We start from the raw sequence: 19,062 nt of genomic DNA, 5'->3' as shown, positions 1-19,062 counted from the left end.
GTGTCAATATTTGCAGTGTTGACCCTTCTTTTTCAAGACCTCTGCAATCCACCCTGGCATGCTGTCAAATAACTTCTCGGCCACACCCTGACTGATGGCAGCCCATTCTTGCATAATCAACGCCTGGAGTTTGTCAGAATTTGTGGGTTTTTGTTTGTCCACCCACCTCTTGAGGATTGACCACAAGTTCTCAATGGGATTAAGGTCTGGGGAGTTTCCTGGCCATGGACCCAAAATATCGATGTTTTGTTCCCCGAGCCACTTAGTTATCACTTTTGCCTTATGGCAAGGTGCTCCATCATGCTGGAAAAGGCATTGTTCGTCACCAAACTGTTCCTGGATGGTTGGGAGAAGTTGTTCTCGGAGGATGTGTTGGTACCATTCTTTATTCATGGCTGTGTTCTTAGGTAAAATTGTGAGTGAGCCCACTCCCTTGGCTGAGAAGCAACTCCACACATGAATGATCTCAGGATGCTTTACTGTTGGCATGACACAGGACTGGTAGCACTCACCTTGTCTTCTCCGGACAAGCTTTTTTCCGGATGCCCCAAACAATCGGAAAGGGGAGAAAAATAATTTTAACCCAGTCCTCAGCAGTCCAATCCCTGTACCTTTTGCAGAATATCAGTCTGTCCCTGATGTTTTTCCGGGAGAGAAGTGGCTTCTTTGCTGCCCTTCTTGACACCAGGCCATCTTCCAAAAGTCTTCACCTCACTGTGCGTGCAGATGCACTCAAACCTGTCTGCTGACATTCCTGAGCAAGCTCTGTACTGGTGGTGCCCCGATCTCGCAGCTGAATCAACTTTAGGAGACGCTCCTGGTGCTTGCTGGACTTTCTTGGGCGCCCTGAAGCCTTCTTCACAATAATTGAACCGCTCTCCTTGAAGTTCTTGATGATCCGATAAATGGTTGATTTAGGTGCAATCTTACCGGCAGCAATATCCTTGCCTGTGAAGGCCTTTTTGTGCAAAGCAATGATGACAGCACGTGTTTCCTTGCAGGTAACAATGATTGACAGAGGAAGAACAATGATTCCAAGCACCACCTTCATTTTGAAGCTTCCAGTCTGTTATTCGAACTCAATCAGCATAACAGAGTGATCTCCAGCCTTATCCTCGTCAACACTCACACCTGTGCTAACGCGAGAATCACTGACATGATGTCAGCTGGTCCTTTTGTGGCAGGGCTGAAATGCAGTGGAAATGTTTTTTGGGGATTCAGTTCATTTGCATGGCAAAAAGGGACTTTGCAATTAATTGCAGTTTATCTGATCACTCTTCATAACATTCTGGAGTATATGCAAATTGCCATCATTCAAACTGAGGCAGCAGACTTGGTGAAAATTAATATTTGTGTCATTCTCAAAACTTTTGGCCACGACTGTACACTACACTATAGTATACTACACTATACCACACTACATTATACTATAGTATGCTATACTACACTACATTATACTACAATATATTATACTACACTTAATTTTACTACATTATATTATAGTACACCGTATTATACTACACTATATTAAACTACACTATACTATACCATTATACACTGTACTACCAAGTTTTTAAAACCATGTCTATCTTTATTTCCCAAACACAATTCAACACAATCATAATCATTTTTTTTTGTATTTTAATCATTTTAAGCATCTTTAACACAGGCTAATTAACACCTAACAAATTCCTTTGTACTTTTTAAAAACACTTTTAACATAGGCCAGGCCCCATGGCCATTGGCTCAACTTACCCAAGGCAAACATTTTTACTATATTAGCCCAAACAGCTACAAGGATGCACTTTCATGCTAAGTTTATGACCTCATATTGTAGCTTATAGAGACCCCAACTGATGTATAGAACAATCTTAAAAATATCTACTTTGGTTTAGATACAAGCGTCATGAAACCTTTAGCACAATACATTTTTGACTTGCCTACCACTAATTCCATGTGGTTTCTTCCTGAGTTGTATTCTGAAACGCAGCCCTGAAACAGCCTTGTAATATATCCAACCATTGAGCAGAAGATGGGAAAAGCAGGACCTCTAAAATCACTGTTTATTTAATGGTCTGGTGCTCTCACCAACACCTCCACTGGGGTGGAAACAGTGACTCAGGGTTAGGGTTAGGGCGCTCCCCTCCCATCCCTACCCATGCAGGGTGGTTTCACAGATGTCCTCCTCCCCACCTGTGTAAAGGGAAGTGCTTCCCGAGTAGAATGACAGCTCATCCGGCAGCAAGAGGGGCGGGTCTCAATTCACCTTCTACTCCCCCCCCTTGGCCGAACCCTTTTCCAGCATGATGATTCTGTACTGTGACACTGTGCTTTCAGGGGGCTTCCGTAGAGGGAGGTGGAAAATAATACCCTGAGCTTAGGCTCCATGTGGTACAGCCAATAGTAGCTATGGTCCCCCATTAACCCTGTCCTCACTCTCTCCTGCTACACCTAGCCTGTTTTAAGGAGCTGGATGACATCAGTACATAGGGAGTATTTTCTGCCTCTTACGCCTGTCCTGTGTGTGTGTGTGTGTGTGTGTGTGTGTGTGTGTGTGTGTGTGTGTGTGTGTGTGTGTGTGTGTGTGTGTGTCCGTTCATATTTGTGTGTGTGTGTCTGTGTATCTGTGTGTGTCTGTGCGTGTGTCCGTTCATGTTTGAGTGTGTGTGTGTGTTTGCGAGGTGCAAGGGGTGTAGGGGACGGACAAGGCATCACTTGTTTCGTTAAGTCTGGACTGGTGTTTGCCTTCAGGGGATAGTGTTTTCGGGCTTATGCCTTTTGTATACAGTAACATTTCTCAATAAGCATGACTGTCTGTGAGTAATTGTGTGTTTGTGGTATGAATCTGTGAAACTCCATTGTTTCATGAATACATGTTGTTGAGAAATGGACTCTGCTAACAGGTCTCCTCTCTCTATAAGTGCAGGCTGTTAAACCCCCAGATAGTATTTTTAGAGAGAAAATCATGCCCTTGTTTCTGTCTCCATCCATGCGTCTGTCTCTCTGTGTATGTACGCTGGACTAAAATAGCAGCATGGGCTCCTGTGAGAATAAACACAGGGGTTACATCCCAGATGGCACCCTATGCCCTTCATAGTGCACTACTTTTGACCAGAGCCATGGCCAAAAGTAGTGCACTTATATAGGGAATAGGGTGCCATCTGAGACGCAGATAGGGAAATGTAACTGCTGGGTTTCACACAGGTCTAATAGACAACTGGAGGTGGGAAATATGGGGAAAGAAACTCTAGAATGACAGAACTTCCTATGAAGATGTCTCAGCTCTTTGAGTGATGCCATAGTAATGCCTACCCTTGTTTGTTTGTTTTGTTTTCTACTCAGGGGAGGTTGTGGACGCAGTGCGCCACTACCACTAATTATGCAGTCGCGATTCCTACGTTTGTGAAAGTTGCAGGGGTCATCAATGGCCGAGCCTTGGCCCGGGGGAACCTCCTTCGTGACCGAGGTACCCTGCTAGGTAAGTCGTAACTTGGGGATTTGAGGTGGGTTGGGGTGACCAGGACGTAAAGGGATAGTTGTTTCTGGTGTTGGAACGGGGTTTATGTTTATTCAGACCCAGAGATAATGATGTGTGGAGGTTTTCGCCGAACAGCTGGGCTTGCATCCCAAATGGAACCCTATTCCCTACATAGTGCACTACTTTTGACCAGGGTCCATAGGGCTCCCCACAAAAGTAGTGCACTATGTAGGGAATAGGGTTCCATTTGGGATGCAAGCCCAGCTGTTCGGCGAAAACCTCCACACATCATTATCTCTGGGTCTGAATAAACATAACCCCCCCCCCCCCATACTGTTTATTTGAAAAGGTAAAATCGGCTATTGATACTGTACTTATATTGTCTCCAGGTTTCTACCTCCTTGGCAGTCAGGATCCATATTGATCTGAAAGACGGCCCTTGTGCATATCACCCCTCTCTAGACCCTCAAATAGGCTGTGTTGAGCAGAATGTAAAAATGAATAACTTTAATAAAAAGGGTATATACTATGTTGACTCTCCAGAGGATACCAGTGGTGACAGGAGAGATGCTTCGCAGCGTTCTCAGCTATCATATCTACCTCTGTTATTACGGTTAGCCTGGCGCTCTAGGGCTACCTTTACTCAGTGCTCTGGCCCGAATGCCACCATATTCCCTTGATAGTGCACTACGTTTGACCAATGCCCATATAGGGAGTAGGGTGCCATTTGGGAAGCACACCCAGTGAGATGTGGCATCAAAGTGTACCTACATGTACATATTACCTCAATTACTTCGACTAACCGGTGCCCCCGCACATTGACACATCGCTAATGTTATTTTATTGTTGCTCCAAAATAATTTGTCATTTTTCTTACTTTTACATTGTTGTAGTTATTTATTTTTTACTTTTAATTTATTTGAGTAAATATTTATTTTTTTTCCTTAAAACTGCATTGTTGGTTAAGGGCTTGTAAGTAAACATTTCACGGTAAGGATCTACACCTGTTGTATTCGCCACATGTGACAATAAAATGACAGGTGACAGGTTGTTATGCCCTTTAGGACTGTCCTGTGCGGTCACAATGGCACCTCCCAAATGGCACCCTACTCCCTACCTTTGACCAGTAGTGCGCTGCATAAGGAGTAGGCTACTATTTAAGGACACAGTAACTTTGAATTCACCTCAGACTGCAGAGGTAAATCTATTACTGTATTGGACGGCGTGTGAGAGCAACGAGCGCATAGATCATGTAATAGGACAGGCAGGCAGAACAAACTTGAAACGTCAAATCAGTGTGTGTGCAGAATAGAGAGATACATTTGGATTTATTTAACCTTTATTTTATCAGGGAGTCATACTGAGGTCAATATCTATTTTTACAGATGAGCCCTGAATGACATAAATTACATTATAACACACATCAAAATCATAACAAAAACCAGACAGTCATCAGTTATAAGTTCCTCAATCAGCTTTCTGAATTGCCCTAGACCAGTGGTTCCCAAACATTTTATAGCCCCTTACCCCTTCAAACATTCAACCTCCAGCTGCGTACCGCCTTTAGCACCAGGGGCAGCGCACTCTCAAATGTCGTTTTTTTTTCATCATTGTAAGCCAGCCACACACACACTAGACGTTACATTTATTAAACATAAGAATGAGTGTGAGATTTGTCACAACCTGGCTCATGGGAAATGACAAAGAGCTCTTATAGGACCAGGGCACAAATAATAATATAATAATAATTAATCGTTTTGCTCTTTATTTAACCATCTTACATGTAAAACCTTATTTGTTCATCGAAAATTGTGAATAACTCACCACAGGTTAATGAGAAGGGTGTGCTTGAAAGGATGCACATAACTCTGCAATGTTGGGTTGTATTGGAGAGAGTCTCAGTCTTAAATCATTTTCCACACACAGTCTGTGTCTGTATTTAGTTTTCATGCCAGTGAGGGCCGAGAATCCACTCTCACATAGGTACGTGGTTGCAAAGGGCATCAGTGTGTTAACAGGGCAATTTGCCAAGGCAGGATACTCTGAGCGCAGCCCAATCCAGAAATCTGGCAGTGGCTTCTGATTAAATTACATTTTCACAGAACCGCTTGTTGCAATTTTTATGAGGCTCTCTTGTTCAGATATCGGTAAGTGGACTGGAGGCAGGGCATGAAAGGGATACTGAACCCAGTTGTTTGTCTCATCCGTTTCAGGAAAGTACCTAATTGCTCACATTGTCGGTAAGGTTGAGTTCATTTTCACACAACAAATCATACAATGATGGAAAGACCTGTGTGTTGTCCTTGTTAATGCAGACAGAGAAGAGCTCCAACTTCTTAATCACAGCCTCAATATTATCCCACACATTAAATATAGTTGCGGAAAGTCCCTGCAATCCTAGATTCAGATCATTCAGGTGAGAAAAAATATCACCCAGATAGGTCAGTCGTGTGATAAACTCATCATCATACAAGCAGTCAGACAAGTGAAAATTATGGTCAGTAAAGCTCGTCTCTCAATTTTAAAAAAAACGTGTAAATTCTTTGCCCCTTGATAACCAGCGCACTTCTGTATGTTGTGAAAGCATTACATGTCGCTGCCCATATCATTGCATAGTGCAAAAAATACACGAGAGTTCAGGGGCCTTGCTTTAACAAAGTTAAACATTTTCACTGTAGTGTCAAAAGTCTTTCAAGCTGTCAGGCATTCCCTTGGCAGCAAGAGCCTCTCGGTGGATGCTGCAGTGTACCCAAGTGGCGTCGGGAGCAACTGCTTGCATGCGCGTTACCACTCCGCGAGTTACCACTCCACTATGTCTCCCTGTCATGGCATTTGCACCATCAGTACAGATACCAACACAGCTTGACCGCCAAAGTCCATTTGATGTCACAAAGCTGTCCAGTACTTTAAAAATATCTTGTCATGTTGTCCTGGTTTCCAGTGGTTTTCAGAAGAGGATGTCTTCCTTAATTGACCCCCCATAAACGTAACGGACATATACCAGGAGCTGTGCCAGGCCCGCCACGTCTGTTGACTCATCCAGCTGTAATGCATAGAATTCACTGGCTTGTATGCGAAACAGTAATTGTTTCAAAACATCTCACTGATGCGTGGTGAAACAGTGTTGTTTGATGAAGACATTGTCTGTATAGTTTTTTTGGGGCCTTTTCCCCCAGAAATGTCCCAGCCATATCTGTGGCAGCAGGAAGAATGAAGTACTATCCACGATAGTATGGGTCTTGTCTGTCCTAGCCACTCGGTAGCTCACCATATAAGACGCTTCTAACCCCTTCTTATTAATGGTTTCTGTTGCTTTTATACATGTCTTACCACTCAAAAGTTGTCTTCATTCTCACTCAAAAAAACTAATGTGGTCTATTTTTCAAATGGGCATGTTTTGTTTCTAAATGTGAGTTGTGAGATGGTACTTTTGGACATATAACACACTGTGGCTGAGGAAAGGCACTACTCCCAATATAAGTGAACCCCAAATCAATGTAGTTCTCATCATATTTGCTCCTCTTCGATGGTCCAACGTCCCTGTCTGTTGTTCGGTGCTTTCCCAGGTAAGGGGGCAGTAGCTCTTCAGCTGCATCAGATTCACAACCGTCAGTGTCCATGCTAGCTGGGCGAACAACAAATGTAGAATTACTGATGTTAGCATCGGATGTGCTCGTGGAAGAGGAACAACTTGTCGTCGACATGTGCAGGTGTAGTACTGCTGGTAGTAGCAGTACTACCAGTAGAGCTGGTATGTGTCTCTATTGATGGTAGTAGCAGTACTACCAGTAGAGCTGGTATGTGTCTCTATTGATGGTAGTAGCAGTATTACCAGTAGAGCTGGTATGTGTCTCTATTGATGGTAGTAGCAGTACTACCAGTAGAGCTGGTATGTGTCTCTATTGATGGTAGTAGCAGTATTACCAGTATAGCTGGTATGTGTCTCTATTGATGGTAGTAGCAGTATTACCAGTAGAGCTGGTATGTGTCTCTATTGATGGTAGTAGCAGTACTACCAGTAGATCTGGTATGTGTCTCTATTGATGGTAGTAGCAGTACTACCAGTAGAGCTGGTATGTGTCTCTATTGATGGTAGTAGCAGTACTACCAGTAGAGCTGGTATGTGTCTCTATTGATGGTAGTAGCAGTATTACCAGTAGAGCTGGTATGTGTCTCTATTGATGGTAGTACCAGTATTACCAGTAGAGCTGGTATGTGTCTCTATTGATGGTAGTAGCAGTACTACCAGTAGAGCTGGTATGTGTCTCTATTGATGGTAGTAGCAGTATTACCAGTAGAGCTGGTATGTGTCTCTATTGATGGTAGTAGCAGTACTACCAGTAGAGCTGGTATGTGTCTCTATTGATGGTAGTAGCAGTACTACCAGTAGAGCTGGTATGTGTCTCTATTGATGGTAGTAGCAGTATTACCAGTAGAGCTGGTATGTGTCTCCATTGATGGTAGTAGCAGTATTACCAGTAGAGCTGGTATGTGTCTCTATTGATGGTAGTAGCAGTACTACCAGTAGAGCTGGTATGTGTCTCTATTGATGGTAGTAGCAGTACTACCAGTAGAGCTGGTATGTGTCTCTATTGATGGTAGTAGCAGTACTACCAGTAGAGCTGGTATGTGTCTCTATTGATGGTAGTAGCAGTATTACCAGTAGAGCTGGTATGTGTCTCTATTGATGGTAGTAGCAGTACTACCAGTAGAGCTGGTATGTGTCTCTATTGATGGTAGTAGCAGTATTACCAGTATAGCTGGTATGTGTCTCTATTGATGGTAGTAGCAGTATTACCAGTAGAGCTGGTATGTGTCTCTATTGATGGTAGTAGCAGTACTACCAGTAGATCTGGTATGTGTCTCTATTGATGGTAGTAGCAGTACTACCAGTAGAGCTGGTATGTGTCTCTATTGATGGTAGTAGCAGTACTACCAGTAGAGCTGGTATGTGTCTCTATTGATGGTAGTAGCAGTATTACCAGTAGAGCTGGTATGTGTCTCTATTGATGGTAGTACCAGTATTACCAGTAGAGCTGGTATGTGTCTCTATTGATGGTAGTAGCAGTACTACCAGTAGAGCTGGTATGTGTCTCTATTGATGGTAGTAGCAGTATTACCAGTAGAGCTGGTATGTGTCTCTATTGATGGTAGTAGCAGTACTACCAGTAGAGCTGGTATGTGTCTCTATTGATGGTAGTAGCAGTACTACCAGTAGAGCTGGTATGTGTCTCTATTGATGGTAGTAGCAGTATTACCAGTAGAGCTGGTATGTGTCTCCATTGATGGTAGTAGCAGTACTACCAGTAGAGCTGGTATGTGTCTCTATTGATGGTAGTAGCAGTACTACCAGTAGAGCTGGTATGTGTCTCTATTGATGGTAGTAGCAGTACTACCAGTAGAGCTGGTATGTGTCTCTATTGATGGTAGTAGCAGTACTACCAGTAGAGCTGGTATGTGTCTCTATTGATGGTAGTAGCAGTACTACCAGTAGAGCTGGTATGTGTCTCTATTGATGGTAGTAGCAGTATTACCAGTAGAGCTGGTATGTGTCTCTATTGATGGTAGTAGCAGTACTACCAGTAGAGCTGGTATGTGTCTCTATTGATGGTAGTAGCAGTACTACCAGTAGAGCTGGAATGTGTCTCTATTGATGGTAGTAGCAGTATTACCAGTAGAGCTGGTATGTGTCTCTATTGATGGTAGTAGCAGTACTACCAGTAGAGCTGGTATGTGTCTCTATTGATGGTAGTAGCAGTACTACCAGTAGAGCTGGTATGTGTCTCTATTGATGGTAGTAGCAGTATTACCAGTAGAGCTGGTATGTGTCTCTATTGATGGTAGTACCAGTATTACCAGTAGAGCTGGTATGTGTCTCTATTGATGGTAGTAGCAGTACTACCAGTAGAGCTGGTATGTGTCTCTATTGATGGTAGTAGCAGTACTACCAGTAGAGCTGGTATGTGTCTCTATTGATGGTAGTAGCAGTATTACCAGTAGAGCTGGTATGTGTCTCCATTGATGGTAGTAGCAGTACTACCAGTAGAGCTGGTATGTGTCTCTATTGATGGTAGTAGCAGTACTACCAGTAGAGCTGGTATGTGTCTCTATTGATGGTAGTAGCAGTACTACCAGTAGAGCTGGTATGTGTCTCTATTGATGGTAGTAGCAGTACTACCAGTAGAGCTGGTATGTGTCTCTATTGATGGTAGTAGCAGTACTACCAGTAGAGCTGGTATGTGTCTCTATTGATGGTAGTAGCAGTATTACCAGTAGAGCTGGTATGTGTCTCTATTGATGGTAGTAGCAGTACTACCAGTAGAGCTGGTATGTGTCTCTATTGATGGTAGTAGCAGTACTACCAGTAGAGCTGGAATGTGTCTCTATTGATGGTAGTAGCAGTATTACCAGTATAGCTGGTATGTGTCTCTATTGATGGTAGTAGCAGTACTACCAGTAGAGCTGGTATGTGTCTCTATTGATGGTAGTAGCAGTACTACCATTAGAGCTGGTATGTGTCTCTATTGATGCACATTACTTTTTTAAACCATTTATCAGTTTTGGATGTTAATTATTTGACTAGGCTACCTGTATTTGACGTTGTGTTGTTATTTCGCTGAACACTAGATGGTTTCATTTTATTTTTGGCAGTGAAACGAGGCTACTCAGACGAGAAAAAAAACTCACCCAAATGTACAGCCCCGTTGGAAAATCTAAATGGACTTTTTGAAAATATGAAGAGACAATACATTTTTTAAAATCACATTTTTATTTGGTGTACCCCTGAGGGCATACCTGCCCTAGAGGCACGAGAGCATCACATTTAATAACATTTTGAAGATTGTTCCACAAATACAGTGCAAAAAAAAAGATTTCCCCAACTGAGTAACAGACCGGTGGAATTTCCAGAGTTAGCCATTTCTGAGACCGGGGGTGGTAACTCATATCTCTAGGTTAGTAATGATGATTTGTTTTGTTAGGAGGTGAGGAGGTGGGGAGGAAGATGAGAGGAGGAGGAGGTGGGGATGAGGTGAGGGGGGGAGGAGGAGCTAGTGAAGAGGTGGGGAGGAGGAAGAGGTGAGGAGGATTAGACTGCTGATTAGACTGAGATAGAGGAGAAACACATCTGTTAATTCACTGCAGCAATGGACTCATCAGATAGACTGCTCATGTATAATATTTTCATTGGTCTATTACATCTCCTACCCCCTGCCAGACAGGGCAGTGTAATGTGAGGATACAGGGGATGTGTCAGTACTGTACAGACAGGGCAGTGTAATGTGAGGATAAGGGGATGTGTCAGTACAGTACAGACAGGGTAGTGTAATGTGAGGATAAGGGGATGTGTCAGTACTGTACAGACAGGGTAGTGTAATGTGTCAGTACAGTACAGACAGGGTAGTGTAATGTGTCAGTACTGTACAGACAGGGTAGTGTAATGTGTTAGTACAGTACAGACAGGGTAGTGTAATGTGTCAGTACTGTACAGACAGGGTAGTGTAATGTGAGGATACAGGGGATGTGTCAGTACTGTACAGACAGGGTAGTGTAATGTGAGGATAAGGGGATGTGTCAGTACAGTACAGACAGGGTAGTGTAATGTGTCAGTACTGTACAGACAGGGTAGTGTAATGTGTCAGTACTGTACAGACAGGGTAGTGTAATGTGTCAGTACTGTACAGACAGGGTAGTGTAATGTGTTAGTACAGTACAGACAGGGTAGTGTAATGTGTCAGTACTGTACAGACAGGGTAGTGTAATGTGTCAGTACTGTACAGACAGGGTAGTGTAATGTGAGGATACAGGGGATGTGTCAGTACTGTACAGACAGGGTAGTGTAATGTGTCAGTACAGTACAGACAGGGTAGTGTAATGTGTCAGTACTGTACAGACAGGGTAGTGTAATGTGTTAGTACAGTACAGACAGGGTAGTGTAATGTGTCAGTACTGTACAGACAGGGTAGTGTAATGTGAGGATAAGGGGATGTGTCAGTACTGTACAGACAGGGTAGTGTAATGTGTCAGTACAGTACAGACAGGGTAGTGTAATGTGTCAGTACTGTACAGACAGGGTAGTGTACACTCTTAGAATAAAAGGGTGGTATCTAGAACCTAAGATGTTTATTCGACTGTCTCCATAGGAGAACCATTTGAAGAACCCTTTTTTGGTTCGAGGAAGAGCCCGCTTGTTTCCGTACTTGGAACCAAAAAGGGTTCTCTTATGGGTACAGCCAAAGAACCCTTTTGGAACCCCTTTTTCTAAGAGTTTACTGTGAGGGTACTGTTTGTCCCAGTGATGGAACTTAAGGATTTTGAGCACAAAAGTACTAGCCTTGGGATAGCGGGCTAGCTTAATAATTTCCATCTGTGTGTAGCTCCCAGTCTCAGTCGTACCGCAAACAGAACCGACTGTCACCTGAGTTCCAGTCATCATAGTGACCGTAAATCACATTCACGCTACCTTCAAAGGTTCAACCTGCAAAGAGAATATAAAATGAAATGGTGAAACCGAAGCAAATGGGCCCTGGTCAAAAAGTACTCCATTTGGAACGCAACGCTAGTGTTCAGTGGGTGGAATAGTGTTGTCATCCCTCTCTGGTGAGGGTCTGTCTGGGAAGATTCCCTATGAAAAGCCTCTGGCACAGGAGAGAGCTGTCCATAACACATCCACAAGAATCAGCTTTCCAAACGTTCCTCTTTTGGGGTGAACTTCCCATTTATTGCCTATATAAATATAAATAGCTCCAAAACACATATTCCTTTAGAAAAAAACACATATTCCTTTAGAAAGATGCTTTCTATAAGCTTTATCTGTGATATGGTAACAACTGTATGTGCTCTCCTCTCACCTGTGCTAACCCATCTAGTGAGTTGCACCCCCCCCCCCCAGACTCCGTGATGTTCAGAGACTATTACAGTTCGCTCGGAAAAGAAGAGGAACATCACAGGTGCTGGGATTCTGGCATTCCAGAACTCCCAGGAGGGAACTCCAGAGTGTCTGGAGCAGGGATTTTCAGATTCCTTCCATGCCTCATGTGGAAGATTCATGTCCCGTGACTAAAGAGGCTCACCCCTCACCTTTCACCTCTCACCCCTCTGATAACCCCTCTGATGCTGCAATGAATTCCACACCAAACCTGGTCATGTCTACAAGTAGAAGAATACCCCTTCTAGTCAACTGATCCTCTGGCAATCACAGCCCAGTACCAGCAGAAGGGGCAGGGCAGAGATCACGTACGTGGACCAGCACAGGAGCGACACCGGACTGGAGGAGGAGGAGATTGCATCTGCAATGGATGACAGGCAGCTCTGGAAGACCCACTTTTTACTATCCCATGGAGCCCAGACAACCAGATGATGAGCAGACCAGCGGCTCAGAGACCAGATCAGACACCTAACTCTACTCTGCCCTATATCGCTACATTCCTACATATAAGACTATAACACAGGAGAGAAAAAGTCTCCTCTCTCTCTCTCTGTCTCTCTCTGTCTGTCTCTGTCTCTGTCTCTGTCTCTGTCTCTGTCTCTGTCTCTGTCTCTCTCTCTCTCTCTCTCTCTCTCTCTCTCTCTCTCTCTCTCTCTCTCTCTCTCCCCCTCTCTCTCTCCCTCTCTCTCTCCCTCTCTGTCTCCCTCGTAATCCAATCAGGCTGCAAAAAAAAACTGTTTTTTTGGACACACTTTAACCTTGCTTTGTTCCACAAGAACATAAATTACGATCAGCACCAGCAGGACATGTATACAAGAAGACCTATGAACTCTGACCTATGACCTCTTTTCTTGAGTCATTCTGATACCCTGGAACCATCATTTCTTTCCTCTCCATTTTCACCTTTAAGAGTGTAACTGTATAGGCCTCATCCCAAATGAAACCCTTTTCGCTATTTAGTGCACAACTTAGGGTGCATTATATATACTGAACAAAAATATAAATCAGCATGTAAAGTGCTGGTCCCATGTTTCATGAGCCGAAATAACAGATCCTAGAAACTTTCCGTACGCACAAAAAGCTTATTTCTCTCACATTTTGTGAACAAATTTGTTTACATTTACTTTGCCAGATAATCCATCCACCTGACAGGTGTGGCATATCAAGAAGCTGATTAAACAGCATGGTCATTACACATTATCATTATTGCTGGGGACAATAAAAGGCCACTCTAAAATGTGCAGTTTTGTCTCACGACACAATACCACAGATGTCTCAAGTTTTTGAGGGAGTGTGCAATTGGCATGCTGACTGCAGCAATATCTACCAGAGATGTTGCCAGAGAATTTAATGTTCATTTCTCTACCGTAAGCTGTACGTCCAACCAGCCTCACAACCGCAGACCACGTGTAACCACGCCCACCCAGGACCTCCACATCCGGCACCTTCACCTGCGGGATCGTCTGAGACCAGCCACCCGGACAGCTGATGAAACTGTGGGTAAAAATTGCTGCAGAAACCGTCTCGGGGACGCTCATCTGCGTGCTCGTCGTCCTCACCAGGGTCTTGACCTGACTGCAGTTCAGCATCGTAACCCGACTTCAGTGGGAAAATGCACACCTTCCACGGCCACTGGCACGCTGGAGAAGTGTGCTCTTCATGGATGAATCCTGGTTTCAGCTGTACCATGCAGATGGCAGACTATTTTTTTATTTTTTTTATTTCACCTTTATTTAACCAGGTAGGCTAGTTGAGAACAAGTTCTCATTTGCAACTGCGACCTGGCCAAGATAAAGCATAGCAGTATGAGCAGACAACACAGAGTTACACATGGAGTAAACAATAAACAAGTCAATAACACAGTAGGAAAAAAAGAAAAAAGAGTCTATATACATTGTGTGCAAAAGGCATGAGGAGGTAGGCGAATAATTACAATTTAGCAGATTAACACTGGAGTGATAAATTATCAGGTGGTCATGTGCAGGTGTGTATGGCGTCGTGTGGGCGAGCGGTTTTCTGATGTCAGTGTTGTAAACAGAGCGCCCCATGGTGACGGCGGGGTTATGGTATGGGCAGGCATAAGCTACGGACAACGAACACAATTGCATTTAATTGATGGCAATTTATATGCACAAAGATACCGTGAAGAGATCCTGAGGCCCATTGTCGTGCCATTCATCCACCGGCATCACCTCATGTTTCAGCATTATAATGCACGTATACATGATGCAAGGATCTGTACACATTTCCTGGAAGCTGAAAATGTCCCAGTTATTTCAATGTTCTGCATACTCACCAGACATGTCACCCATTGAGCATGTTTGGGATGCTCTGGATTGACTTGTATGACAGCGTGTTCCAGGTTAGACCGGATCTAACTCATCACACAGAGTCTGGGAGTATTAGGAAGGCTGTCAAATGACGAGAGAGAGAGAGAGAGAGAGAGAGAGAGAGAGAGAGAGAGAGAGAGAGAGAGAGAGAGAGAGAGAGAGAGAGAGAGAGAGAGAGAGAGAGAGAGAGAGAGAGAGAGAGAGAGAGAGAGAGAGAGAGAGAGAGAGAGAGAGAGAGAGAGAGAGAGAGAGAGAGAGAGAGAGAGAGAGAGAGAGAGAGAGAGAGAGAGAGAGAGAGAGAGAGAGAGAGAGAGAGAGAGAGAGAGAGAGTTAATCCACAATTACCTTGATCCTGAATGGATTAAACCATTATTGGCCTGAAGGGAATTGAACTTGCACATCAGAACTTAGCTCAGCAATCATGCAAATATATGAAACAGTAGACTTAGACGTAACAGTCATGGACAGAGCAGCAAACAACACGCATAAGAAATGCATCAATCCTAACTCCACACCAAGATAAGTGTTTATGATACTCCATGCTGATGGGCCTCGATGAGGTCATCAGTTTAGAGTTCTGGATTAAATAGAGAATCTATTGACTGCTGCAAAATATGTGATCAAATGCATCCCGGAGTTTTGGCTGAGGGACAAGCTAATTTAGTGATCCCGGAGTATTGGCTGAGGGACAAGCTAATTTAGTGATCCCGGAGTATTGGCTGAGGGACAAGCTAATTTAGTGATCCCGGAGTATTGGCTGAGGGACAAGCTAATTTAGTGATCCCGGAGTATTGGCTGAGGGACAAGCTAATTTAGTGATCCCGGAGTTTTGGCTGAGGGACAAGCTAATTTAGTGATCCCGGAGTATTGGCTGAGGGACAAGCAAATTTAGTGATCCCGGAGTATTGGCTGAGGGACAAGCTAATTTAGTGATCCCGGAGTTTTGGCTGAGGGACAAGCTAATTTAGTGATCCCGGAGTATTGGCTGAGGGACAAGCTAATTTAGTGATCCCGGAGTTTTGGCTGAGGGACAAGCTAATTTAGTGATCCCGGAGTATTGGCTGAGGGACAAGCTAATTTAGTGATCCCGGAGTATTGGCTGAGGGACAAGCTAATTTAGTGATCCCGGAGTTTTGGCTGAGGGACAAGCTAATTTAGTGATCCCGGAGTATTGGCTGAGGGACAAGCTAATTTAGTGATCCCGGAGTTTTGGCTGAGGGACAAGCTAATTTAGTGATCCCGGAGTATTGGCTGAGGGACAAGCTAATTTAGTGATCCCGGAGTATTGGCTGAGGGACAAGCTAATTTAGTGATCCCGGAGTATTGGCTGAGGGACAAGCTAATTTAGTGATCCCGGAGTATTGGCTGAGGGACAAGCTAATTTAGTGATCCCGGAGTTTTGGCTGAGGGACAAGCTAATTTAGTGATCCAGGAGTTTTGGCTGAGGGACAAGCTAATTTAGTGATCCCGGAGTATTGGCTGAGGAACAAGCTAATTTAGTGATCCCGGAGTATTGGCTGAGGGACAAGCTAATTTAGTGATCCCGGAGTTTTGGCTGAGGGACAAGCTAATTTAGTGATCCCGGAGTATTGGCTGAGGGACAAGCCAGCCTAGTGCTCTGATGCGTCCTGGAGTATTGGCTGAGGGACAAGCCAGTCCACTGATCTAATGCGTCCTGGAGTATTGGCTGAGGGACAAGCCAGTCCACTGATCTAATGCGTCCCGGAGTATTGGCTGAGGGACAAGCCAGCCTAGTGCTCTGATGCGTCCTGGAGTATTGGCTGAGGGACAAGCCAGTCCACTGATCTAATGCGTCCTGGAGTATTGGCTGAGGGACAAGCCAGTCCACTGATCTAATGAGTCCTGGAGTATTGGTTGAGGGACAAGCCAGTACACTGATCTAATGCGTCCCAGAGTATTGGCTGAGGGACAAGCCAGTCCACTGATCTAATGCGTCCTGGAGTATTGGCTGAGGGACAAGCCAGTCCACTGATCTAATGCGTCCTGGAGTATTGGCTGAGGGACAAGCCAGTCCACTGATCTAATGCGTCCTGGAGTATTGGCTGAGGGACAAGCCAGTCCACTGATCTAATGCGTCCTGGAGTATTGGCTGAGGGACAAGCCAGTCCACTGATCTAATGCGTCCAGGAGTATTGGCTGAGGGACAAGCCAGTCCACTGATCTAATGCGTCCCGGAGTATTGGCTGAGGGACAAGCCAGTCCACTGATCTAATGCGTCCCGGAGTATTGGCTGAGGGACAAGCCAGTCCAATGATCTAATGCGTCCCGGAGTATTGGCTGAGGGACAAGCCAGTCCACTGATCTAATGCGTCCCGGAGTATTGGCTGAGGGACAAGCCAGTCCACTGATCTAATGCGTCCCGGAGTATTGGCTGAGGGACAAGCCAGTCCACTGATCTAATGCGTCCCGGAGTATTGGCTGAGGGACAAGCCAGTCCACTGATCTAATGCGTCCCGGATAATTGGCTGAGGGACAAGCCAGTCCACTGATCTAATGCGTCCTGGAGTATTGGCTGAGGGACAAGCCAGTCCACTGATCTAATGCGTCCTGGAGTATTGGCTGAGGGACAAGCCAGTCCACTGATCTAATGCGTCCCGGAGTATTGGCTGAGGGACAAGCCAGCCTAGTGCTCTGATGCGTCCTGGAGTATTGGCTGAGGGACAAGCCAGCCCAATGATCTAATGCGTCCTGGAGTATTGGCTGAGGGACCAGCCAGTCCACTGATCTAATGCGTCCCGGAGTATTGGCTGAGGGACAAGCCAGCCTAGTGCTCTGATGCGTCCTGGAGTATTGGCTGAGGGACAAGCCAGTCCACTGATCTAATGCGTCCTGGAGTATTGGCTGAGGGACAAGCCAGTCCACTGATCTAATGCGTCCCGGAGTATTGGCTGAGGGACAAGCCAGCCTAGTGCTCTGATGCGTCCTGGAGTATTGGCTGAGGGACAAGCCAGTCCACTGATCTAATGCGTCCTGGAGTATTGGCTGAGGGACAAGCCAGTCCACTGATCTAATGAGTCCTGGAGTATTGGCTGAGGGACAAGCCAGTACACTGATCTAATGCGTCCCAGAGTATTGGCTGAGGGACAAGCCAGTCCACTGATCTAATGCGTCCTGGAGTATTGGCTGAGGGACAAGCCAGTCCACTGATCTAATGCGTCCTGGAGTATTGGCTGAGGGACAAGCCAGTCCACTGATCTAATGCGTCCTGGAGTATTGGCTGAGGGACAAGCCAGTCCACTGATCTAATGCGTCCTGGAGTATTGGCTGAGGGACAAGCCAGTCCACTGATCTAATGCGTCCAGGAGTATTGGCTGAGGGACAAGCCAGTCCACTGATCTAATGCGTCCCGGAGTATTGGCTGAGGGACAAGCCAGTCCACTGATCTAATGCGTCCCGGAGTATTGGCTGAGGGACAAGCCAGTCCAATGATCTAATGCGTCCCGGAGTATTGGCTGAGGGACAAGCCAGTCCACTGATCTAATGCGTCCCGGAGTATTGGCTGAGGGACAAGCCAGTCCACTGATCTAATGCGTCCCGGAGTATTGGCTGAGGGACAAGCCAGTCCACTGATCTAATGCGTCCCGGAGTATTGGCTGAGGGACAAGCCAGTCCACTGATCTAATGCGTCCCGGAGTATTGGCTGAGGGACAAGCCAGTCCACTGATCTAATGCGTCCTGGAGTATTGGCTGAGGGACAAGCCAGTCCACTGATCTAATGCGTCCCGGAGTATTGGCTAAGGGACAAGCCAGTCCACTGATCTAATGCGTCCTGGAGTATTGGCTGAGGGACAAGCCAGTCCACTGATGTAATGCGTCCTGGAGTATTGGCTGAGGGACAAGCCAGTCCACTGATGTAATGCGTCCAGGAGTATGGGCTGAGGGACAAGCCAGTCCACTGATCTAATGCGTCCCGGAGTATTGGCTGAGGGACAAGCCAGTCCACTGATCTAATGCGTCCCGGAGTATTGGCTGAGGGACAAGCCAGTCCACTGATCTAATGCGTCCTGGAGTATTGGCTGAGGGACAAGCCAGTCCACTGATCTAATGCGTCCCTGAGTATTGGCTGAGGGACAAGCCAGTCCACTGATCTAATGCGTCCCGGAGTATTGGCTGAGGGACAAGCCAGTCCACTGATCTAATGCGTCCCGGAGTATTGGCTGAGGGACAAGCCAGTCCACTGATCTAATGCGTCCCGGAGTATTGGCTGAGGGACAAGCCAGTCCACTGATCTAATGCGTCCCGGAGTATTGGCTGAGGGACAAGCCAGTCCACTGATCTAATGCGTCCTGGAGTATTGGCTGAGGGAC

Source organism: Oncorhynchus mykiss, chromosome 25 (genome assembly GCF_057628025.1).
Source record: "Oncorhynchus mykiss isolate SJ-2025 chromosome 25, ASM5762802v1, whole genome shotgun sequence".
Taxonomy (NCBI): Eukaryota; Metazoa; Chordata; class Actinopteri; order Salmoniformes; family Salmonidae; genus Oncorhynchus; species Oncorhynchus mykiss.
This window is presented reverse-complemented; position numbering follows the sequence as displayed.